The 16,467-nt window shown below is 47.6% G+C and overlaps 1 long non-coding RNA gene across 1 annotated transcript in view; it reads left to right on the plus strand.

Annotated features, from left to right (window-relative positions):
• LOC142587070 (uncharacterized) overlaps positions 1-10,091 on the plus strand; it is a 482,522-nt gene extending 472,431 nt beyond the window's left edge. The window contains exon 5 of the long non-coding RNA XR_012829346.1: positions 9,944-10,091. This is a non-coding gene — a long non-coding RNA (uncharacterized LOC142587070). The remainder of the gene's footprint in view (positions 1-9,943) is intronic.
• Positions 10,092-16,467: the final 6,376 nt, after the last annotated feature.

Genomic DNA, 16,467 nt, shown 5'->3' on the forward strand with positions numbered 1-16,467 from the left:
CCGACAACCTCAACCGCCTTAATAGACAAGCGATTTCCGTTTCTCTGGAGGCTCTTGTCCCAGGAGAAATCAGGCATATCAAAATTAATACTCGAAAGAACGTCCTGGCTATTGATGTCTACAACCGAAGCGTAATCAATGCTTTGATAGCAGTAAAGCTCCTGGGCAACATCAATGTCCACTACCTCATTCCGCAGGACAACGAAACCACGGCTGGTGTTGTTTATGATGTTGACACATCCATTAGCGACAGCAACCTACCAATTTTAATCAAACCGGCGACAGATGGTGTTGCCTTACTACAAGCTCCGCGCCTTGGCAAGTCGACCTGTGTAAGGCTCGTGTTTAAAGGTGACTGCCTACCATCACATGTAAAGGTCGGCCACTTTCGGCATGTGGTACGAACTTTCGTAGCCAAACCACTTCAGTGTAGAAGGTGTCAAAGAATCAGACATGTGAGTGCTGTCTGCCGAAATACAATGATATGCCCACGAAGTTCCGAACAACACGACACTGACACTTACCATGCAACAAAGCTCAAGTGCCCAAATTGTCAAGGCTCGCACGCTGCATCCTCAAAAGACTGGCCACGACTAAAGAAACAGCAGAAAATCTTGAGAAAAATGGCCAGAGGCGGATCGTCACACAGAGATGCTTCTGAATCGATAAGGCGACATCGCTCCCGGAAACGAAAGTCTATGAAATCCTCTTGCGGTTCAAGGGAAATGTCTCGTCCGGCAACGCCGCCTCCTGTTCCATCTGTCTCCTCTAAGGAAAAGAATGTCAACAAAAGAAGTGGCCATGCTCTTCATGCTTCATCAAGTGAGGTGTGGCCAGCACTGCCGAAGAAATGCCACGCGCCAGAGCCACAGCAAATGACTCGCCACTTAAAGTCAAATGTCACTGCAGTTGACCAAATGCGAGACCAGCACTCACAAGTGATTGTTATGCTCAAATCGCTCACGAATGTCATGCGTCTACTACTGACAAAAATGGGCACTCCGTCTGATCGTAGCGCACTGCAAGTATTGTACGCGCTGACTTGGAACCATCGCATAACACGATGGCCCGCCCCTCGCTGCCCTTCCACAAGGAAGTCAAGAAAGCATCTCTACTGCAGTGGAATGCCCGTGGTCTCAAACCGAGAATTTCAGATTTTAGACATTTTGTCTTCGAAAACCGTTTTCCCATCCTTGTAATTTGCGAACCGAACGTGCAGAATGTTATACGCATTTCTGGCTATGAAGTATTCATATCCTCTACCTGTGGTGATGTGGGCAAGGAAATTGTATATATTAGGTGTGATCTGACTTACGTTTTGCACCCAGTCCCGCCTCACGACGACAACGAGTACGTTTGTTTAATTGTGAAAACGAATAAGCTTACGTTCACACTCGTCGGCGTTTACATCGCTCCTTCAAGGGACTTCGACTCTAAACGACTGCACGACGTGCTATCAGCGACACCCGGCCCTACGATTCTCACACGAGATTTTAATGCTCACCATCCACTTTGGGGGAGCTTGAAGATGGACTCCAGGGGAAGGAGAGTAGCATCCTTTGCCACACAGCACGACCTTTACCGCCTCAACGATGGTAGTCCGACATATTTACGCTGGCTTACGTATAGCAGCTGCCTATACTTGACCCTTGTTTCTCGGCGTCTTGAAAGAAACGTGCAATGGTTTCCAGACATAGAATCACATGGAAGCGACCACATTCCGACGTACCTGAAGATCAAAGGACTATCTAAATGCTCCTCCATGACCCTCCGGCGAATTGACTGGTCGGCGTTTCGGTCGCACCTGGAGGAAGTATCTCAGCAAGGGAACCATTCAAGTCAGGAACACGAAATTCAAAAAGTCATGCAAGAGGCTACGCGTACTTTTCAGCCTTTCCCGAAATATGAAGAATTTGAAGCCGAACTGCAGCGATTACGAGCCATTCGCCAATAGCTCTCACCTATTGCATCCCCTTGCCCCTCCGCCAGTACAGGGTAGCCAACCGGAGATAATCTCGGTTTAACCTCCCTGTCTTTCCTTTACCTTCCTCTCTCTCTCTCTCTCTCTCTCTCTCTCTCTCTCACGCAAGCTATATGCAGGCCTCATCATGAACACTGCGCCCCAAAATTTTTGCATGAGACCAGTCATTGAAAACATGGCACTGCAAGCGTGTCCCTACTAAGACAAAACATGGCCAATTTTCTGAAGAACAAATAGAAAGCGCATGTCCACGTATGCGCTATTGCAGCGCAACTACGGGCACGATTACAAGTAGTTTCAAAGTGACATTTGTTTATTTAATAACCTTAAGATATCGCTTAAGGTATTGCTGATTCTTCAAAAAAATTCTGATAATCGGTGGTAACCAGTGTTTTGCATTTTCTCACGCATTGCGCTCGGTAACTTGAGCTCTATACGACTTCCTGCACAGGTTCCTAGTGCAGTGAGCACGTCGAAGAAGTCAAATATCGTTCACTGTAATTTACTACTAGCAAATAATATAACTATAAAAAATGCTAAGCAAGGCGATGTTAAACAGTAATGGCTTGCTGGCCATGTCGGTTCTCAGGGATATCATTAGTTGAAATGTTTTGAAGATATAGAGGTTGAATAATCCGGTAGCGTCACTTAAGCATCGTCGGCTGTGCTCGCTTAGCGGATATCACGTTGCTTGCTGAGAAAGAAGTTTCGGGTTCGATCCCCGTCCGTATTCTGATGGAGGTGGAATGCAATAGCACTTGTCCACTCTGCTTCAAATGCCCATTATGGTACTCCCCCCGTGGGCAAAATAATCCTGACTCTTTCATTAACGGCGTCTCTCATAAACTACAGCGCAGTTCTGAAACGCTAAATTTGGGTTTTCATTTAGCCACAGACATGTTAAGCCAATTGCATAATACATTTAATAAAGTATTACTTGCTTAAATGCTGTCGTCGAACACAACCACTCGTGCTACCTCGGAAATTTCATGACCGGCACTTGGGACTCGTGCGACCATCTTAATATATACCACAGAACCAATACGGCTGTTTTGTAGGGTGCATCATGAATCTGCGATGTACTAAGCAAGAAATAGAAATTTAAAAAATATATTCATACTTAAATTTTCTATATATTTGGATAAAACTTACGGCGTTTAGAACAACTCCGCTTACTGCGAAAAAAAGAAGCGGCTTTATTTCTGTTATTAGCGGACAACGTAACTCATAGAAACGCACGGTGCTGTCAAGGTCACATTAGTTAGGACTTAAAGGTAGCAAGGAAAAGCTATTCCTTGCCGCTTCTCCGCTTTATGTCTTTCCGTCTCCGCTTTAAGAACTGGGCATCAAGATTATAACAATGGAGACTCCTGTGCGCCATTTAAAGAATAGTCCTGCACTGCCGCCTACTCCAGAGATTGCAAAGAGGGTAGAATAACATGCGCGGATGTTTTTTTGTTTCTCTCTCTCATGCAAACTAGCCTCAGAATAATAACAAGTGTGCATACATGTGAACTTTCTTTCCCCCTCGCGGTTAAATGTGACATTGCATCCTGCAGCGTTCGTTTATTTTTCTTCTTTTTTTTCACGTTAATACGCACTTATTTAGAGTAACTATCATCGCTTATTGCGCCTTCGCCCGTGTTGAAATGAAATGGAGTATCAGGAAACAACGCTTCCAACCTCTACACCTGCTCTCTTAGCTAAACCTAACTAGCGAACAACTGGTTCAGTTCGCACACAGCGGATCACGCCTGTCGTAAGGGCGAGCAGACAACAGTAGGTCGGTCACACTTAGTGCAGAACGTCATAGGTACCGGTACCGCAGTTGAATTTCTTTGGTTCTCGTTTGTTTTAGGGTAGCTCTAAGGGCACGGCCTTATGCGTTCCATTGTAGGGAATGTGCTTTGGTAGGCTTCGGCGCAGTACATATGTACATTGCAGTGAAGCTCCTTAACCTTCCGAAATAAAAATAAAGGTTACGCGAATCCCACACACAGTGCGAACCGATGTAAGCGACACTCTATGTGCTGTTTGCTTTGACTGACGATAAGTAGCGGTAATGTTGACGGCGAATGTTTAATTTCCTCAACGTTTTACTCCAACACGAAAGTGGTGGGCTGATATTAAACGTGGCCTTGCGTGCACCACTGCTGTTTGTCTGCGCACGGAACACACGGGGAGAGGTGTTTGCTCGAGGGGTTGTTGTGTGCCATTGTTCAGAACCTCTGAGAGGGTTAAACATCGTCATTGCTTCGCACGGCACATTGTATGGTGGCAAAATTATTAAACTTAGTTTGAATTATGGGATCGTACGTGTCCAAACCACAAACGGATTATGAGGCACGTCGTAGTGGAAAACTGCGGATTAATTCTGACACTGTGGTATTCTTTAACGTATCCCTAAATATAAGTGCACGAGTGTTATTTTACTTCGGCCTCGTTGAAATGCGGCTGCTGCGGTCGGGGTCAAATCCGCAACCTCGAGCAATGCCGTAGTCGCAAGGCTACCGCGGCGCGCACAGAACTGATCAGTTGACGTGCGACCGCTTCCGTAGTGTCACCTAGACCCTGCGGTGCGTGTTAATTGAGCTCTGTTTTTTTCTTTTGCGCGCCCTGCGTAAGTTGTCCTCTTGACATATTTGCATGGTGTTGATTTTTCAGAAATGGCAAGAACGGTACCTTAACTCGAACTTCAAATGATCCAATTTGTCGGTAACCACTGTCGTATCTATAGTAGTAGCGTTTCCTTGCCTTCTCACGTCGCCTAAATGTACGCTAAAGTACGCTAATTATAGACACGTAGTTCGCACTTCTAACTTGCGCAAATTCTCATCTGCGCTCACCACAATACATTGTGTATGCTTCATGGCGTAACTCATGCGTATTGCGGAGAAGCTGTTAAAGAACACACAGATACTCTTATTGCGGTCACTAGTACATCTCCCGTTGACGCTATACGTACCCACACCTCTCAAGACGCGCAGTTGAACTATTCCAAACTAGACGACAGGTCATCTGAACTCGTCGCTCACGATCGGTTTCCTTCCGAACGGCTGACCAAGAATAATGCTGCTCAAGCTGGATTCAAGCGACGTGGCAGATCGCTGATTGAGCATGCAGCCAAGAATATAGCGCGGCTCACCTGCATCCAATCGCGCTGCCATCAGCTCGATTGTGTGGCCACCTCTTGAGGCGGGACACGATGAAACTGAACCGTGTCGCGCTCGCCCACACAATTCAGTCCGTCGCGTGGATCCAGCTTTACCTTTGCGCGAAGGTACGCGCCTTCAACGTGACGTGGTCGACGGTCAGCGTTATGATTGGTGGTCAGGTTAGGGTTACGGCTCGAGTGGTACCGCGATGATGAGTTACTTGAGGAACACCTCTCCGCTTCCAGTGACTCCGACTTTACACTGCGGGTAAAAATATTGCGAAATTTTAGCTCAGCCATCGTGATGGATAGAACGCATAAACAAAGCCCAAGAAATAGCGGGTCCCAGTGACAGCGCTCGCTATTTCTGCGCTATATACGAAGAGAGAAACGAGGTGTTGAAAATGTGAGCGTGCGACCTGTCACGTGTCGCGACGTCGTGGGAGCGCTATCCGCTTGTGTCCACTATTACTGTGTTGAAGCGGAGTCGCGGTGTATGTCGAGACGTGACGTCAGCATAAACGCAAGCAGAAGGTAATTGACCAGAGCGCACGTGTTACGGGGTAATTACAAAGTGCGACGTGTAATTAATAGCTGCTGTCGTCGGTTTTTGACCGTGAAGTAGATTCGACTTAAGCCACTAATACAAATGCATACGAACCTGGAAGCGTAACAACGCGTTGGAGTAGTTTCGGAATCGCTGGCGTTTGATATTATTATTATTATTATTATTATTATTATTATTATTATTATTATTATTATTATTATTATTATTATTATTATTATTATTATTATTGTGTTATTCCTAGGTACTCTAATAAATACAATTGATTGATTGATTGATTGATTGATTGATTGATTTTATACTAGGGGAAACGGAACAACAAGGCTAGCTTTTCCTGAAGGAGACACCACGAAGACCAGCTTGGAGAACATGAACAAGGGAAGAGGAAGGCAGTTGACAACACACCCCATAAATATAGAGGAAAATCTTTACGAAGGAATGTTTGCCAATACGACAGTATAGCTTTGCTCACACCTAAACACATTTGTCATCTTTCGCTTTGAAAGCACAAACTCTATCGCTCGTTGTTCTTCTGCAGCCCATTCCGTACATTTTCGAGCTCTTCTTGAGTTTTATAGTATCGTCTACATTCATAGCAAGTGGTCACGAGCAATGGCACAACTAAAGAAAGCGCACCACTCCCCCTGACACAAAAGAAATGTGGAGAAAATGAAAAGCCAGTATATGAACAGCCTTAAAATGATATTCTTGCTCGCATCATCGGCTGTCCCTGACGTTGCTTCGTCGCTTGAAATGACCACACAGTAAACTACCCCTTTGCAGTATCTCTGCCACGTCATTCTAATGTGCTGGGAAGATTTATAACTCCATATACATTTTACTAACTTTTAGTGAATATTTCTTCTGTCGCTTATTCTGTAAAAGAAAAAAGCTTCATGGCATCTTTTTGATGAAGAGCAGATCAAAATATACATCAGGAAAAATGTTTTTTTCTACACTGCACTTTTACGACATACGTATAATGGAGAACGCAAACGAAACAAATCACGCACGACGTCTCCCTTTGATATTTATGAGTTCAGGGTGCATTGTGATTCTCTCATGAATGCTTAAGACTCACTGTAACAAATCTGTCCTAAGCAAATAAAGTAAATAATTCCATCCGAAGGAGCTGTACCACACCGGCAGCTCTTGATCCCTAACTCATCTTGAGAAAATTGAATAGTCTGTAAGTTGTCAGGGATTCCAGAAGAAAGCTGGGGATTTTCTCTTCGGTACCTTACTGCGAAACACCGTCTCCAGACACCGGCTCGTCTGCCTCCATTATATGAATCCGCACTCGTTGCCCTGTTGTTTGTAATTTGCCTGCTGGAAATTGCTTTCGAATGGCCGAATGTTAGGGCTGAGCATCAATCAGCTTTGACCAGATTCTTCTTGGAAGAAAAAGAAAGCTCACAGATGTAATCAACTGTGCACGTATTTCTGTTTAGATTCAAAGACAGCTTCTGTTGGCATCGGCGGCTTGTGAAAGAAAAAAAAATTTACTGCCGGCATCCAGCACAGCGATGGCGCACTCACCTGTTTGCCATGTTTTGCCTTCTCTTGTACGCTTTGTGCGTGTGAAATGTCTATTCTTGTACTCATTTTCCCAAGACGTGAAAGAGCCGTACTGTGTGACCTGCCACTAGGCGTTTCCTTTGGCGACGAATATTCATTCATAACAGCATTGGTAGGCAATGCCAACTATAGCCCATCTAGCAAGAAGAAACCTTAAAACGCGTCCGTCTGATGTGGCCGTTCATTATGCGACGGTGAGAAGCACGTCCTTCGCTGGCTGGAAATTTTTCAAAAGAGAAGATCCTGGAATCGCGGCCTCCCCGGGTCTGGGAGGTGCAAAGCCACAAAAGCACTGCTGCTTTTATTTCATGCAACCAGCCTATATTACCGTTTCCGACGAACCGAAAGATTAGCGCTTCATTGCACATGTATATCAAAAGCGTGGCAGTTTGGGCGAGTTGGTATGTCATAACTGTTTAAGGCTAGTAGCGCCGCTCAGGACGAGCAAAAAAGGAAAGAGGTAGGGGTAATCAAAGGGAGCGGAAAACAGGGTGAGCGCTAAACAGGGTAGCGCTCACCCTGTTTTCCGCTCCCTTTGATTACCCCTACCTCTTTCCTTTTTTGCTCGTCCTGAGCGGCGCTACTAGCCTTAAACAGTTATGCACATGTATACTTGCGTACTGTGCACGTCTCTCCCTGTTCTCATCCTTCCGTCTCCTTTCCTCCTTTTCGGGTGAAGGGTACCCGACCGCGCCTAGTTAACCCTCATTCCCTTCCCCGCTCAGTTCTCTCTCTCTCACTCCCTCGAAGGCAGTTCTTAATCCAACTGCGCCTTTTGCGAAGTTATACAGCTTTCTCTCTGCATTTCCTGCAGTATTCTACTAAATTGCGGTCAGTTTGGTTTTCCTGATAACATTCTCGCAGACATACGTAATCGCTTCTCGAGGAGACAGCCTGCGACCAGATACCAACCCCAAGCCAAATCCGCGGCATCTAGTTCTTACTGCCTTCAATGATTCAAATGTTTGCGAGAACAAAATATTCCAGGCCATCTGTAGAATGTTGCTCGGGAGCAGTCTTCGAGATAGGGAACTTGCCTGTAATGTCGAGAAAAAGAATGCTACGCATTTAAGTGCACACGTCTCCGCCCATGAATGTGAGCCACACTTTCTGGAGATACAGATATTAGGGAAAAAAGAGGCATCACAAAACATCTCAAAACGTTTACTCATTAAAAATCAGACGAGAAAACTGCGTCAGCGATACGTAGTTATGGCTATATGGGTATATCGGCCGTACGCGGGAAGAAATGAGCGTCGCCGACAATAAGTGAATAGGTAATATTTTTCTCGTGCGCAAATCATGCCTAATGACTTTTTTATTATTTTTCGAATGAACTGTTCGCAGTCAGTGCCTGTCTCGTTTACCTGTGCGTTTCGTTCGCGGTTTTCTATCCTGGGGTGTAGTCTAGCGGATTACAACTGTCGATTTCAGGCACACACCTATATGGCCCAGATAGCTCATGGATCCATTGTCTATATATATATATATATATATATATATATATATATATATATATATATATATATATATATATATATATATATTACGGGTACGAGAAAGCGTTTGATTGAGTCGAAACCTCAGCAGTCACACAGGCATTACGAATCCGGGTGTAGACGAGCCGTATGTAAAAATGCTGAAAGATATCTATAGCGGCTCCATAGCCACCGTAGTCCTCAACAAAGAAGGCAACAAAATTCCAATAAAGAAAGGCGTCAGGCAGGGAGATACGATCTCTCCAATGCTATTTACAGCGTGTTTAGAGGAGGTATTCAGAGACCTGGTTTGGGAAGAATTGGGGATAAGAGTTAATGGAGAATACCTTAGTAACGTGCGATTCGCTAATGATATTATTTTGCTTAGTGACTCAGAGGACCAATTGCAATGCATGCTCACTGACTTGGAGAGGCAAATCAGAAGGGTGGGTCTAAAAATTAGTCTGCAGAAAACTAAAGTAATGTTTAACAGTCTCGGAAGAGAACAGCAGCTTACGATAGGTAGCGAGGCACTGGAAGTGGTAAGGGAATACATCTACTTAGGGCAGGTAGTGCCCGCCGATCCAGATCATGAGACTGAAATAATCAGAAGAATAAGCATGGGCTGGGATGCATTTGGCAGGAATTCTCAGATCATGAACAGCAGATTGCCATTATCCCTCAAAAGGAAAGCGTATAACAGCTGTGTGTTGCCAGTACTCACCTGCGGGGCAGAAACCTGGAAGCTTACGAAAAGGGTTCTACTGAAATTGAGGACGACGCCACGAGCTATGGAATGAAGAATGATGGGTGTAACGTTGAGCGATAAGAAAAGAGCAGATTGGGTGCGAGAACAAACGGAAGTTAATGACATCTTAATTGAAATCAAGAAAAAGAAATTGGCCTGGGCAGCGCATGTAATGAGGAGGGAAGATAACCGATGGCCATTAAGGGTTACGGACTGGATTTCAAGGGAAGGGAAGCGTAGCAGTATCGGCAGAACGTTAGGTGGGCGTGTAAAATTAAGAAGTTTGCAGGGACAACACGGCCACAATTAGCACATGACCGGGGTAGTTGGATAAGTATGGGAGAGGCCTTGGCCCTGCAGTGGGCGTAGCCATGATGATGATGATGATGATGATGCTGATTATTATTATGATGATGATGATATAATCCCGTGATCGCAGGTGCGACTGGAAGAAGTGCCATCGCTTGAAACGTGCCCCCCGCCCCAGCGTCCACCACGAAGCCCACCGGGTCCTCGGCACGGCGCAGCGCCTCCTGGAAAAGTGCCTGCTGCTGCTTCCGCCGCGACCCGCCAAACCCCAACGGCGGCTGCGAGTGAGTGTGCATGCCGATGACAATGCGCGATGCGGGGCTGCCATTCTGGGCGCTGTCAAACTCAGCTTCATTGTAGGATCCACCATTTTGTGATTGGCTCGCGAGGCTGCGGTGGTCTCTGCTCTTGTTGGCTGAAAGCGCCAACGTGACAGCTTTCGAGACAAGCCAGATTTTGAGAGGGTGCCAGAAAATAACTTGGAGGAAAAACACTAAACCACAAAAAATCCAATGTCAAATATATCTTCGAAGGTACTTGTTCGTAGTACTGCGAACGAAAGTAACAATTCACTTTTAGAAAATCGTGGCATCCTAAACCACGCAAACATAGGTTCTTTCTGTTTTACAATTTTAGTTCGTTATTATCCACCGCTACAGACCAGTGTTACCGCCACAACATAGTGGAGTTGATGATGATAGTGTAGCTGGAGAAGCTGTACTTTTGAGTCGTGTGGAACTATGTTGCTCACTCGAGCATGGTTGTTTGAATCCGTCTTTCTTTAGCGTGTCGGTCCATGGCGTTGCGTGCGTTGCGGGCAAACGTGTTCGCGACTGGAAACATTTCGTTACGGTACGCTCCCACTAGCGGGAAAAACGCGCGGGAGGAATCACTCGCGGCAAAAAGCACCAGCGTTCACGTGGTCACAATTGAAGGCGTCTTTACCGCTGCGGACTGCACGTGATAGCTTCGCTCTTAGCTGGAGTCATCGTGAGATAATTAGCGATTAAGAAAGAGACTGTGTTTCCTCGCCGCATTTGCCTACGTGTATACAAAGGCCGTTTCTCATTGGTCCGACCCATTGGCGGCGTGCGTCATGCCGCAAAAAAAGAAATGAAAAAATAGCTTCGAGACCCACTTGCTTCGCGGCAGCAAATTGTAGCCGCTCGCCCGTTTGCGCAGACCGCTTTCTGCCGCTCGCGATTTGCCACGAATGTCCTTCCGCTGGTGTGAGCGGGCCTTTATTCTGCATGAGGATGCTGCTGTGTCGCTCCGTGACGTTGAAAGCGGAACGCTACGCGAAAAACGCCGCCCGATGTCTGTTCACTCTTCCTAATGTAAGACCTGAGCTCACAAAAGGCAGCAAAACTTGACGGTGAAAATGCATTTTTAGAGCGCAGCTCTTTGGCGTCCGTTCCTGGGTTTCGCGTCGTCGTCGGCCTCGTAACCAGCTCCGCCCCCCTTTCATCCCCCCAGCGCTAGCAGCGACCGACTGATACCGCTGGATGCCGCTGACGCCGCTAGAGAGTCAAGATAACGTGACTGCATAGAACACCGTCGCCGCCATGCAGAAAGAGGAGGAAAGGGTCCCCCCCCCCCTGTTCTTGTGTGGCGGATAGGGTGCTCTTCAGTTGCCGACGCGCCGGTTATTTCACGTAGGCCCCGGTACGTCGACGAATACGTGACCACCTTCCCACGGCTAGACCTGGTTCTTAGCGCTGCGGAAGCGAGGGTATCATATTGTTTGTGTCGGCATCGGCGGCGTTGTCCCTGAAACCAACTCCGCAGCTGGGGTTGACTCACTATCGGCGTCAGCGGCATCAGTCAGTCGCTGCTATCTCTTCCCTCCTCCCTTTATCGTGTTGTCCGCTTGCTGCGCGCGCTTCTGCCCCCATCGTTTGCCGCTGGGTGTACACGCCGCCCCCCTCCCCCCTCTTCCTGCGAGTCTCCGGTTGTCACAGCGCCGGCTCGAACTTAATTCCTTTCTTCGCTCCTCCTCCAATGCAACCCCTGTGCGGTGGCAATCAGAGAGCCAGATCGGTGGCGGCGGATCTGTATATGTGCACCGCCCGAGCCGAAATTGCCGCTGCCGTTCGCCCTGTGCGGTGGCAATCAGAGAGCCAGATCGGTGGCGGCTTGACATAAAGACAAACAGCAATTTCCTAACACTTATGCGGGAGAACAACCCGTTCCTCTCGCTCGTAACGCGTCCCACGGCTGTGACAACCTCGCGAGGCACTTGTATAGATCTCGTCTTTGAGAATCAAGCATTGGTGTACCAAGTCGAACATATATCAGTCTATTTCTCCGACCACAAAGCTTCCTTCATGACTGTCAAGAACTGTTAGTGGAGTCTTTGTTAAAGGAATACGTGTGAAAAATAAAAAACAAATTCTGTGATAGCGCATACATGTGTTGTTCGATTTCTTTGCCTCAATCTATCGAAAAGGTGAAACAGCTTATTTGCTGCGCTCAAATTTCGCATTAGGAAGTAACGTAATCGTCGGTAATTTTTTTAATGATACTAATTGTGCCATGCTCTCATCTATAATAATTCCTCATTGAATACACGGTGTTTTACAGAATTGTGATTGCTGATTGAAGGAGTGTGCGAAGGGATTTCGCATAGATTGCTATAGTGTGACAGTGTGTTCGCCATACTACTTTTCATCCATTAAACCATCATTATTTGGATCGGTTGTGTATCATAATCCTATAACTATAGGCGCATAAATATGAGTTAGCTTTCCATACCTCTTAAGCATTCTCAATAACCCCCATCCGTTTTCATGAGATTCTTAAGCGAAATACAGAAGCGAATACAAGCAGAATAAGTACAAGTGAGCTTACACGTTACACCTAAGATGAGACGAGCTGCAAGTGCAGAGAAGAAAAGTCAGGCTTCGTGTAGAGGTCAAAATGCCAGACCTTAACGGAATTTAAACATTCGCGCCAAAGAGCATAACATTACGACGTCGCTCCCACTTCCGGGTGTTACGTCATTCTTCTTTCTTGATTTTTTTTATTATTGATAGAAAGTCTCCCCTCTACCCACAGATGGCAACGTTTTCTAGACATTTTCGCCTTTGTGAAGGCCTCATTACCAGTTTAAGTATACGATATTGTACGATACGATATCACAAGCTGTCATGAACCACGCCTGCCGCGCAAACAACCAGATGAAAGAAGGAAGAGAACGACGTGAGCCAAGCTGCCGCGAAGAGCGGTTGTAAGCTCTCGTCCTTGTGCTGCTCGGATATGACGGTACCCATATCCGGAAATTCCGGGGGCACAAAAGCGATGTACTCATCAAAATTGTCCGCATTACATTCAGTTGTTTGAAGTGGCATCCGAGAGAGACAATCAGCGTCAGCATGCCGCCGGCCACTTTTGTAGCAAATAACGAAATCGTATTCCTGTAGACGGAGGGCCCAGCGCGCTAGTCGTCCTGAGGGATCCCGCAGATTCACAAGCCAGCATAGCGAATGATGATCTGTTATCACAGTGAAGGGGTGCCCATAGAGATACGAACGAAACCGTTGCACGGCGAAGATGACCGCCAGACACTCTTGTTCGGTGACTGTGTAGTTACGCTCGGAGCGGCTCAAGGACCGGCTAGCGTAAGAGATCACGTGCTCACTGTCGCCAACACGCTGGACTAGCACAGCACCGATGCCTACGCCGCTGGCATCGGTGTGAATCTCAGTTGGTGATGAAGGATCAAAGTGGCGAAGAATTGGTTGGGATGTCTACAGGAACTTGAGCTGGCGAAACGATGAGTCGCAATCTCCAGTCCACTCAAAGGGAACGCCTTTTTGGAGAAGGCGTGTAAGGGGATGAGCCATGTCAGCAAACCGGGGAATGAATCGGCGAAAATAGGAGCACAAGCCCAAGAAACTTCTTAACTGCTTGACAGAGTTGGGTACTCTAAATGCTTCTACGGCCGCCGTCTTTTGTGGATCTGGTCGGATGCCTTCTTTCGCCACCAGATGGCCTAGGACAAGAGTTTGTCGTTCCCCAAAACGGCATTTTTTTTAATTAAGCACAAGACCCGCTTTCTCCAAGCAGTTCAAGACCAAATCGAAACGTTTGTTCTGCTCACTAAACGTTCGCCCGAAGATCACAACATCGTCTAAGTAGCACATGCAAACTTCCCATTTTAAGCCGCGTAATATCGTGTCCATGAACCTTTCGAACGTTGCGGGCGCGTTACACAACCCGAAAGGCATCACGTTAAACTCGAATAGTCCGTCGGGTGTTACAAATGTTGTCTTTTCTCTGTCGTCCGTGTGTATAGGAATTTGCCAGTAACCTGACCGTAAATCGATTGAGGAAAAGTAAGATGCCGTAAAGAGACAGTCGATGGCGTCGTCAATTCGTGGGAGCGGATATATATCTTTCTTAGTAACGGCGTTTAGGCGACGGTAATCAACACAGAACCGCCACGTACCGTCTTTCTTCTTCACCAATATCACGGGGGCTGCCCAAGGACTAGATGATTCTCGAATGACGCCTTTGCATAGCGTTTCTTGGACCTGATCGCTGATTATCTTGCGTTCTGATGGGGATACACGATAGGGTTTTTGTCGGATTGGCTGGGCGGCTCCTGTGTTGATGCGGTGACGAGTTCTGGACGCAGGAATTGATGGCGGTCCATCGTGCTGCGCAAAGTCGAATACCGAGGTATGTTTCGTAAGCAGGGCCATAAAAACTTGACGCTCGTTATCGCTGAGTGACTTATCAATCATGGAAAGTATATTCGAGCTCCCGGGGCTCGAGACACTGGTTTCTCCTCCAACGGGGAGCTCTGCAAGTACTGCCACCGATACGGGCGAGTCTTCCTGAAACGTGGCAATCTTTAGGCCTTGAGGTAGCACTGCCGCTTCAGTGGAACAGTTTAGCGCCCACAGCCCCGCGCATCCATTGGTCACTGAGACCACGCGGTGCGGAACTAACACGTTTTTCTTGAGGCAGTTACGATGTACAGGTTCCACTGCAGCATCGAACGAGATAGGAGTCGGAGATGAACAGGCGACGGCAACACGCATCGAGGATAAGGCGGGCACAACTGTATCCTCAGACACGCACAACACACTCTCCGGGCAAGCATCACCTTCAAAGAGCACAGGTTAAACACTGGTGTCGACACTGAGTTCTCCCGTCCGGCAGTCAACATTCGCACCACACAACTGCAAAAAGTCAATCCCCAGAATCACGTCATGCGAGGAGCAAGGAAGAACAGTAAACTCTGCATTAAAACTTTCCCACCCAAAGACACATCCACGTTACACGCACCAACCGGGTATAATCCTTCACCACTGACTCCACGGAAACTTGTGCACTGGTCCCAACGAAACATAACCTTGCGTCTCAGAAGGCCTTTAAACCCCCCACTCATGACCGAGACAGTTGCTCCCGTGTCGACTTAAGCCATTGTAGAGACCCCATCAATCAGTACATGAACCTTATTCTTTAGCATGAAAATAGTTGGAGGCAGTTGAGTCGGCAGCACACATTTTCCAGCGACCTCACCTCCATCGGCCGCGCTGGCTAGTTTCCCGGCGGGGGCGACACGAAGCGGCGCCGAGGCGATAGTGATCGGGAGGCTCGGAAGGCTGGCGGTGGCGTCAGAGTACGGTCGGAGGCAGGGGAGCGGTAGCGGTTCCGGGTTCTTTCTGCTTCAAAGTAGGTCTCCTGGGCGGTGCATCGGTCCTCTCGAAAGTGGCTTCCTGAAGTGGAGTCTCCTGGCCACTGAGTGCGCAGTGTACGACCGCTAGACCGCATAGTCGGCGCTGACGATCCGTAGTTTGATGCTCGGCGTCGGCTACAGTACCTAGCTATATGGCCAGGCATGCCGCAGCAGTAACACACTGGCGAAGGGCGAACTTCAGAATGTGGATTGAAGTAATCTGCCGAAGACATCGGTTGAGGGTAACGAGGCTCTTCCCCTTGAAAGTCGTAGGTAGCGGCGAGTCTTCCTGGACGAAAGTTGCGTGGGCGAGGATCAAAACGTTGAGGGGGCGAATCATTGCGTGGTGGTTCGGTCGTAATGTAATGCGGTTCGTCTCTGGAGCCGTTAAGATCGGCGACGTTCACCGAGTGGTTCCAAGTAGATGAAGGGGGTTCCCAAAGAGTGTCTCGGAAAACGGAGGAGCTGCAACGTGACGCCGCATAACGTGCCTGTTCGTCATGTCGCTGGAGCTCCTCGCGGACTATCTGGCGGATGGCGGACGAAAGGTCTGGGAGCGGAGGACTCGTGTCAACACTTGCTACAGTCGTTACACTGGCCAGCCGTCCAAACTTTGGTGTAATTCGGCGAGTCTTCAGCGCCTCGAACGTACGGCAGTGCCGTATCAGTTCTGATACAGTGTGCAAGTTCTCTTTACCAATGAGGAAGTTGTACACGTCTTCCGCTATTCCTTTTACCACGTGCCCAACTTTATCTTCCTCTGTCATTTGAGGGTTGACGGTGCGGCACAGCTTCAAAATTTCTTCGATGTAGGTAGTGCAAGTCTCGCCGGGTACCTGAGCTCTCTGGGCTAATGTGAGTTCCGCACGTTTCCTCTTTGCGTCCGAGTCACCGAAACACTTTTTGATTTCCTCAACGAAGCGTGTCCAAGTAGTTAGCATGTCCGCGTGGTTGTCGTACCACAC

The sequence above is a fragment of the Dermacentor variabilis genome, chromosome 7 (assembly GCF_050947875.1).
Source record: "Dermacentor variabilis isolate Ectoservices chromosome 7, ASM5094787v1, whole genome shotgun sequence".
NCBI lineage: Eukaryota > Metazoa > Arthropoda > Arachnida > Ixodida > Ixodidae > Dermacentor > Dermacentor variabilis.